At 37.7% G+C, this 10,244-nt stretch overlaps 1 long non-coding RNA gene across 1 annotated transcript in view; it reads right to left on the bottom strand.

Moving 5' to 3' along the window:
• LOC121393711 overlaps positions 1-10,244 on the bottom strand; it is a 36,659-nt gene that overhangs the window by 8,925 nt on the left and 17,490 nt on the right. The window lies entirely within an intron of this gene.

Raw genomic sequence — 10,244 nt, 5'->3', positions numbered from 1 at the left:
TGAAGCCTAGCAATCAAATTGCTGAAATTGCAAACTAGAGGGCTGCTGTATAAAAAGCCTAATAACACAAAAAACACTTAGGGGCAGATTTAGCAAGGGTCGAAGTGAATTCGAGGGAATTTTCGAAGTAAGAAAATTCGAAGTAATTTCTTGGATACTTCGACCATCGAATAGGATATTACGACTTCGAATTTACTTCGAATTCGATTTGAAGTAAAATTGTCTGTCTCTTTAAAAAAACTTTGACTTCAATACTTCGCCAAATTAAACCTGCCGAAGTGCTATGTTAGCCTATGGGGACCTTCTACAGCATTTTTCGAAGTCTTCGCACATCAAAGTAAAATTGTTCGCTAAAATCGTTCGAATAATCGTGCAATCGTGCGATTTTACTTTGATCGTTCGATGGCCAAATTCGGTGAAAAATACTTCTACTTCGATATTCGAATTATTTTAATTATTTTTTAATAAATAATAAAACCAATTGTAACTAGCCTCAGAATATCACTCTCTATGTTATTCTAATAGTTAATTTAAAGATGAACAGCCCCTTTAAGGACTATTTCTGCAGTGGAGAGTTGTGGAGGGGGTACAAATGGAAATATTTTAGGGAAGGTTTAACTGGTAACATTTATTTATTATATTATATTTAGGTTCTTTTAAGAGTTGATATGTTTGTAATGTGAACATTACAAAGAATGTTGAGAGTATTTCATGTTGTGCTGGTCTAGAATACATTTTTGATATCATTTAGATATGTTGAAAACATATCAGAGACGTTGTTTGAGTTTAGAAACTTTGATGTAAATTGAGTGCCAGTGAGTGAAGGGTTTTGACTAAAATCAAAAGGATGTTTTAATTATTTCAAATTTAAAAGGAATTTAGCAAAGCAAATTTAAGAAAAAAGAAGCAGATGTTGAATGAAAGAATAATCAAGGGATACTTGCTGCAGTATTTAGAATGGAATTCGATTCTGCATTAATGGAAATATGAGTAGGTTACAAAATTCAAGACTGGGGAGTATTCCAATGTTTTATTTCTGCCAAATCTAATGATACTGCAACAGATCAATACATGTCATGGAGATAACTAACATTTTTAAGATACTGTAGAGTTAATAAAAACTGTTACTAGTCTCTCTCTGCACATAAGATATAATTGTACAGCCAAGTTAACTAGGCAGTTTCAGTTTTTAACATACACGTGTGCTCATTTATAAACAGTAGTGAAAATTTGCACCTGGGCAGTAACCCATAGCAACCAATCAGTGATTAGCTTTTTTCAGCCAGCTACAGGTTGAGCACTGAAAGCAATCAGGTGAAAGTTTGCCCACTGTTTATAAATGAGCCCTACCATCTTTTAGGATATACATTTACCCTACATGGTGATAACTTGGTATTTTAAAATTTGTATGAAGATGAATTGGTCAGATTTCTGTGTGGAAGCACACTTCCATGTAGTTCTGGGTTGGATGGTGATCCCATATATATATGTCTATAGGACATTATAGTCATTATAGATCAATCATATGACCAAACTGTATGAATGTAGAGGATGATCAAGTGGACTGGTAGCACCCAGCCAGGAGGTCCAGAGCTGTGATTGACCCAACTAACTAATAGCATTACTGGCATGCAAATGGTAGGTCAAGGAGCCTTTCCCAAATAACATAGTACATAGGATAAGAGGTTGAAAAAAGACGTGTCCATGAAGTTCTAAGTGAATCTGCCTAACTGCAGTTAGCTGATCCAGAGAAATATTCAATGTATCAACTTTGTATTAAGTGTTCCTTTCAGCAACTTTATATGTATTCACTAAAAAGGCATATGAACCTTTCTTGAAACAATCCAATGTATCTGCCAGTACAAAAGCCTCAGGAAGGAAATGCCACATCTTCACAGCTCTCACTGTAAGAAAAAACTTTTTTTTTTAATCCGAATGTACACTCTTCGTCTGCTGGAAAGTAAATAAAGCATAAAAAATATTTTTTTAAGGTTTGTGTGTATTGCGTTGTGTGTCTACACAGGTAAGGGACCTGTTATCCAGAATGCTCAGGTCCTTTCCATAATTTAGATCTCCATACCTGAAGTCTTAAAAATAATTTAAATATTAAATTTGTTTTGCCACCAATAAGTATTCATAATATAGTTGGGATCAAGTATAAGGTAACATGTTATTCGTACAGGTAAAAGAAATCTCTTTAGAAAAAAAAAGTTATTGCCTATGGCCCAAAATAACCTTTATCTGCCACTCGAATAACTATGTCTTTCCAAAACTAGGGGGCCCATTCACTAAGTTCGAGTGAAGGAACAGAGGAAAAAAAACTTCGAATTTCGAAGTGTTTTTTTGGCTACTTCGACCATCGAATGGGCTACTTCAACCTTCGACTACGACTTCGAATTGAACGATTCGAACTAAAATTCGTTCGACTATTCGATAGTTGAAGTACTGTCTCTTTAAGAAAAAACTTTGACCCCCTAGTTCGCCACCTAAAACCTACCGAAGTCCATGTTAGCCTCTGGGGAAGGTCCCCATAGGCTTTCCAAGTTTTTTCTGATCGAAGGATAATCCTTCGATCGATGGATTAAAATCCTTCGAATCGTTTGATTCGAAGGATTTAATCGTTCGATCGAACGATTATTCCTTCGATCGAACAATTATTCCTTCGATCGTTCAATCATACGAATGGCGCAAAATCCTTCGACTTCGATGTCGAAGGATTTTAATTCGCCAGTCGAATATCGAGGGTTAATTAACTAAAGTTAGTTTCAATATTTATTTAAATCATATTTTTTTGTAAAATAAAAAAATATATATCTACAGGCCAATTGCAACATATTTTGGTGTATGTAAATGTAAAATACACACCTTTTACTCTTTTTAAACAGATCAATATACACCAAAGTAGTAAAAACAGGACTTACAATTCTGTGTAGTCTTTTAAATAAAGAAATCCATAGGTTCTCTTAGCTTTTTTTTATTTTCAAGCCCTAAAGGTTTAAGTTTAAGTCATCAGCCTTTGATATGAGCTCTCATGCTAGAGACCTTGGTTCAGTTCACTGTGTCAACTATTTGTGACCCTGGAAAAGTCACTTAAAGGAAAATTATACTTCCAGAATGAATATTTAATCAACAGTAATAAGAAAATATTGCCCTTTCACATCTTTTACCTTGAGCCACTATTTTATGATATTTTCTCTGCTGATGTGACGTTGCCTGACAAGAAATAACACAGCACCAACTGTAACAGGAAGAAGTACATAAAATGGACCTTAGCACATTTTTCTATTTTGGACTTCCCTATGGTACACACTACTAAAAAGTAAATTTTTATGAAAACAGTTTATTTAGACCAGTGATCATTTTGCTCACAAACCCCTTGGATGTTACTCTCGGTGGCATCAAAGCACGTGCTTAATTCCTGGCATGGAGTCAAGTTTTTACAATTGATTGTGGCTCACGGTTAAAAAGGTTGGGGATTTAGATGAAGCAGGGTTTTACGTATGAGCCGTTGTGAGAAATATATTTTTATATAGACCTACATTGTTTAAGGGTATACTTTTCTTTTAATCTCCTGCGGTCTCAGATTGTTAATACACCTATAATAGCTGCTTTAAAAAAAATTCTGTGGTAGTAGTGAGATCAGGTTATGACAAAGCAGTAGCGATGAACAGACCGAATTTACTATCAGGGAAAGTTAAGCACCCCAACTAATTTAACATCAGTAAAGGTGCTAGAAACTCCCCAATATATGGCAAGGGAATCCGATTGATTCAGGACCAGGCCCGGATTTGTGGAAAGGCCACCTAGGCCCGGGCCTAGGGTGGCAGGATTTTAGGGTGGCGGCATGCTGCCCAACCACACCCACATTGGTTCAAAAACACTGGGGATGCGCTGGAGATACAATAATTTTTTTAATTTCCTGTGTGCCAATCCCCATTGCTCCTGTCCCCCTTGAGAGGACAGGGGCGACGAACGGTAGTGGGCCTAGGGGTGCCCACTATGTAAATCCGGCCCTGTTCAGGACAGCATTAGGAAATATTGAGGCAGGACCCGGTGATGGCGAGAGTGCTTGATAATAAACCTTCCTTTGTTTTTAGGAAAAAAACGACACATTGGATAATCCTATCACAGTAACTACACAGAATCTACACCTCTGTGAATTTCTTCAGATGTCACCTCTTTGAAGAGTTAGGCTAAGGGCACACTAGGCGATAGCGCCGCGATTTGACTCGCGGCGACTTTTCGCCGCGACTTTTAATCCGCAATCGCTGTGGAAACTTTGGCGCTGGCGTCTATAGGGAATCGCGAGCGTAAAAACACACGCGGCGATCTTTTTTCTATTGTCGCTCGAAATCGCCTCGCTAGGCAATTTCGAGCGACAATAGAAAAAAGATCGCCGCGTGTGTTTTTACGCTGGCGATTTGTCGCGATTCCCCATAGACGCCAGCGCAAAAGTTTCCCCAGCGATTGCGGATTAAAAGTCGCGGCGAAAAGTCGCCGCAAGTCAAATCGCGGCGCTATCGCCTAGTGTGGCCTTACCCTTACAATGGGCCATTGTGATTTGATTAGTGGAAGAGTTTATATGCTGAGAACTTCCCACACCAGTCAGTTGAACTAAAGAAGCTGCTCAGATGAGTAGTGAAACGTCTTCATTGATTACTCAGCAAGTCCAGCTGTTTTTAGATTTACCTATACTATAGGTTAATACATATGTTAAGGTTGGCCACTAGGGGGAGCTAGATGATCACTGTTGCAAGGGAAAGTCCCTGGGGGGGTGGAGAATTGTATTTTTGAGAGATGCGTCATGGGAAGCAAGATGAGCAGAGGGCACTGCAGCACTCCTAGAAGAGGTACTGAGCCTAGGTAGTGTGAGGCCTAGTAGTATAATAGTACACTCTAGGCAGTGTAAGAGAGCAAGGCAACTAGCATGGGCAGCTATGTCCTTAACTAGGAGTGAGTGTGCATAGTATAACCAGTTGGAATCCAGCCAGCCAGGGTTTAAAGGAAAATTATACCCCCAAAATGAATACTTGAGCAATAGATAGTTTATATCAAATTAAGTGGCATATTAAAGAATCTTGTCATACTGATATATATATTTAAGTAAATGTTTCCCTTTTACATCTCTTGCCTTGAACCACCATTTTGTGATGGTTTGTGTGCTGCCTCAGAGATCACCTGACCAGAAATACTACAACTCTAACTGTAACAGGAAGAAGTGTGGAAACAAAAGACACAACTCTGTCTGTTAATTGGCTCATGTGACCTAGCAAGTATGGTTTGTTTGTGTGCACCGTGAAACTTACAATCCCAGAGGGCGGGCCTTATTTTTTAAAATGGCAATTTTCTTTTTATGATTACCCAATGGCACATATTTCTAAAAAAGTATATTATTATGAAAATGGTTTATTTATATGAAGCAGAGTTTTACATATGAGCTGTTTTAAGCAATATCTTTTTATAGAGACCTACATTGTTTGAGGGGTATAGTTTTCCTTTAAAAGGAAAGGCTAGATCCGGATTAAGCCAGCCAGGGCCCAAGAGGGGTGCCTGCAAGCATGTCCCCCCTAGAAGTTTGCTGTTACTGGCAATGTTCTGCAAAAGGCTGGGAAATTGAGCCCTGTGAATGTACTGCTGTTCTGCTGATGGCTGTGACAAATAAAGAGAACGTGATTGAACTGCAACTCTCTGCGTGTGTGTCGGCACTGGAGGCTTCCCCACATGGAAGGTTGGTAACTACTTGTTACAAGCTAGAGCTGTTTACACATGGTAGCATTCTGCAGAATAAATATAGTGTTATAGCTTGCACTATTGTGGCTAATCTATTCTTCTTGTTACACAAGTGTATACTGCCCTTTTATTAATTTCAGGCTGCAAATAACATATTTTTTATATTTAACCCTGACAAAAGAGTTCCAAATTGTACAGCTTTCTATTTTTTTTTTTGCAATTTCATATTACAGTTTGGCTAACCCCTTTCTAGGAAGTAGTGCTAATAACATCACATGGATTTAGATGAAAGATTATTAGATCAAAAATGTACAATACTCATTTTATAGCTATCAGCATTTCCAATAGTGGATAATTTAATTCAACCATGTTAACTTCTGATTAAAGCTATTAAGTTCTTCCTGCACTGGGTCTGATCTTGCTGACCTCCATATTGCTTTTGTTCTTTCTAGAGTCATTAAAATATATTTATAAATTCTGAAGAGATAATATGCGGTTGGGTAAAAGTGGCTACTCGACTATTTAGACTGCCACTAATTGTAAAGAACGGAAAGTATCTTTAATATCATTGTAAGCCTTCACACATTATACAATATTCCTCAGTTACGCTTGGACGCTACAGTTTCACATTCTTTCCAAACCAGTTTGATGAATATCTCTTGATAAATTACTACACAGAGCCAAAAATGACACAGGGTTTCTGTATAAGTTACTGAAGAATTACCATGAATTACTATAAAACAGAGAAGCACATGTTTAATCAATCGTTGCGTTGCTTCCATCATATGTATATAATGTCCTGCAGATTCTCTGTAAAGAAATATAGACACTGAAAAGGAACATAAATCTTTCCTAATTCACCCCTGATTTGTCCCTCTGAAACAGAAAATGAAGGATAAGTTTCCACTGCGTTTCAATCCCTCACATTTACTAAGTATCCAACTTACATTTAGAAATTCCGCAAGAAATCCATGGATTTCCTCCAAATGTAGTTTTTTTGCCAGTTTAAATGATGATATAAATTTTTCTAATAAGCTTGGTTGAGTACCTAGATTTCCATCTATTACTTTTGGACTTATTCTCTTTGGACCATTTGTCAACCATTCCAAATTCCAGTTAACAGAACGCACAGCCATATTTTATAACTTTTCGATGAAGAGCAAAAACAGACAAATATTACAAACTTTTGCTGAAGTAATTCTTGAACAAATTCTGTTCATACATTGTATTACACAAAATAAGTCACATTTTTTATGCAGCACATTCGGGTTTGGTGCAGTATTGGATATAAACAGGATTTTTTCCCCAAAAAATGAAAATTTTCCTATAAAACTCTAGCATCATTTTGGCTGACCTGCAAAATGCATTCACCACAATTGCACAGGTTGCAGCTAAACTCTTGTGTCTCTCTGGGGCAGATTTATCAAATAGCACATTTTAATTCAAATTCTAATTTTCAGGTGTCAAATCTCACATATTGAATTTTAATCCCCCTATTCAAATGTAAATTAAAATGTGTGATTTATTACACCTCAACCATGGAAACAGTCCTAATTCGGCGGCCACAATGGTGCTCAGTGCAACTATGCAGTAATGCATGGACTGTGCTTGGCAAGTACCTTAAATGAATAGCATTGATACATGTTCAACTTGACGCTCATTATGGCATGACACGCTTGTGGTTATAAATTAGAATTAATGGATGGATGCTCACCAGCTTGTATGTAACCATAGTAAGTTAGGTTGAAAAAAAACACACGTCCATCAAGTTCAACCTTTGAACTTTTTTTTTTAACCTGCCTATCTGCCAGTTGATCCAGAGGAAGGCAAAAAAAAAAAACATCTGAAGCCTCTCCAATTTTCTGCGGAGGGGGAAAAAATTCCTTCCTGACTCCAAAATGGCAATCGGACTAGTCCCTGGATCAACTTGTACTATGAGCTATCTTCCATAACCCTGCATTCCCTCACTTGCTAAAAAGCCATTCAACCCCTTCTTAAAGCTATCTAATGTATCAGCCTGTACAACTGATTCAGGGAGAGAATTCCACATCTTCACAGCTCTCACTGTATTTAGCTGAAACCTCTTTTCTTCTAAACAGAATGGGTGACCTTGTGTCAGCTGGAAAGACCTTGTAAATAAAGAGATTATTATATGATCCCCTTATATATTTATACATAGTTATCATATCACCCCCAATTTGGCCAGTCTTTCTTCATACCTAAGATTTTGCATACATTTTACCAGCTTAGCTGCTATTCTCTGTACCCTCTCTAGTAATAATGCCCTGTTTGAGTTATGGTCACCAAAACTGTACGGCATATTCTAGATGGGGCCTTACCAGTCCTCTATAAAGTGGAAGAATGACCACTTCCTGCCATGCAATGCCCCTTTTAATACAGCTCAAGACCTTATTTGCCCTTGATGCTATAGACTGGCATTGCTTGCTACAGCCAAGTTTATTATCTACAAGGACTCCAAGGTCATTTTCCACAATGTATAGTCCCATTAAGGGTATAAGTGGGTTGCATATTTTTACATCCCAGGTGCACGACTTTACATTTATCAACATTGAATCTCATTTGCCACTTAGCTGCCCAAATTGCCAGTTTGTCAAGATCCTGTTGCAAGGATGCTACATCCTGGATGGAATTAATTGGGCTGGATAGTTTTGTGTCGTCTGCAACCTTACTCCAAGCAGAGAATCTACCATTAACAACCACCCTCTGTACCCGATGCTGTAGCCTGTTTCTTATCCATGTGCAAACGACTTCATTAAGCCCAACAGACCTTAGTTTAGAAAGCAGTCATTTATGGGGCATGGTGTCAAACGCTTTGGCAAAATCCAAATAGATCACATCTACTGCCCCCCCACTGTCTAGAATCTTACTTACCTCATCATAAAAAGCATTCAAATTTGTCTGACATGACCTATCCTTCGTCTATCCTGATGAAGGGTGGGTGTTCCCCCCCGAAACGTTGATGTTTGGTGGCTGAATAAAAGGGGATAATCCCGACTGCACTAATCGGTGTGTGTGCGGATCCGTTTCTTTTACACATTGCTATCCTTCATAAAACCATGCTGATTGCTGCTCATAATGCCATTCACTAGGACAAAATTTAGAATGTGATCCCTTAACAAGCCTTCATATAATTTGCCCACTACAGATGTCAAATTTACTGGCCTATATTTGCCAGGCTGAGATCGTAATCCCTTTTTAAATATTGGAATGACATCAGCTTTTCTCCAATCCATAGGTACCATACTAGATGAAAGTGAATCTGAGAAAATCAGAAATAGGGGCTGGTCTAAAACTGAACTAAGCTCTCTTAGAACCCGGTGGTGTATGCCATCAGGCCCTGGAGCCTTGTTTACATTCATTTTTATTAAAGCTTTATGGATCATATCCTGAGTCAGTATTTTGAAGACATACTATAAAGCTGCATTATTAAATGGAAAACCCAACACATTGGGGTCGATTTTTTAAAGCTCAGATGTTTCTGTTCTAGCTTTTTAATGGAAAAACTTAATTTGTTTGTGGGAAAAAAACTAAAACTTTTAGAGATTTATTATACCACAAAGCTGCTAAAATTTTTAATTGCGTGCTGTGCCTATTGATGCAGGGCATTGTCAGAACCTTGGAGCTACTATCTGGTCTGGAGGTGGCTCCAGAGTTCCCCTGACTCAATGGGAACAGTATAGGTAGCGCTTAATTTGGAAAAGGAGGCAGGCGGTAGGCAGTGGCTCTGAGTGCAAGTAAATGGACGAGCAAATAGCACATTTTGATGCAAATACCTTTAATAAATGGGGTTTTATGTGCAACTGGCTGTGGGAAAATATGTGCAAGCCCAGCTGCGCTTGTGATTAAATGACCTCTATAATTCTTTAACATATTTAATAGAGTTCGATTTTGTGAAAAAATCCTAATGCAAAAAAACCCCAGCTAACAAGCATCCTTACTGTTAACTATGAAAAATTGATGCTGGCATACAAGAAACTAGAAAGGAGGCAAATTACTTAATTTCTCTAGATGTAAGAATGTATGCGGATTTAAATTATAGCTCACCGTATATTTTTCATAAAGCCATTTGCTGACATTTTGTTAAATATTTAGACTTAAAAAAGGTCTTTAATCATACGTATTCAGCCTTAATATAACTTTAGGCCAAAATATTTCAAAAGTGGTTTCCCCCAATCTATTCTCAGAATACCACATCATTTTTCAGTGACTCAAATAATGATTTGAATTACACTATATCTTTAGTTAATGCTGAATGGACTAAATTCTGACATTACGGGATGTAAGTATTATTCCGCATTTCCAAATTGTGGATATGCTTGGATTCACGTCCTGCTTAAATGTTATTTCATACTTTCCTGTCCTCTGTTAATTTCTGATTACTGGTGTAATGGCACATTTGAACCATATGTGCATGAGCTCTGACTTGTGGTCTTCAAGCAAAATGCATGAATGAAATCATTATCCAGTAGCAGGTTACCTTTTCTTCTAGGGCT

The sequence above is a fragment of the Xenopus laevis genome, chromosome 5L (assembly GCF_017654675.1).
Source record: "Xenopus laevis strain J_2021 chromosome 5L, Xenopus_laevis_v10.1, whole genome shotgun sequence".
Classification (NCBI taxonomy): Eukaryota; Metazoa; Chordata; class Amphibia; order Anura; family Pipidae; genus Xenopus; species Xenopus laevis.
Note: the sequence above shows the minus strand (reverse complement) of the source record. Positions and strands in the feature narration are given on the sequence as shown.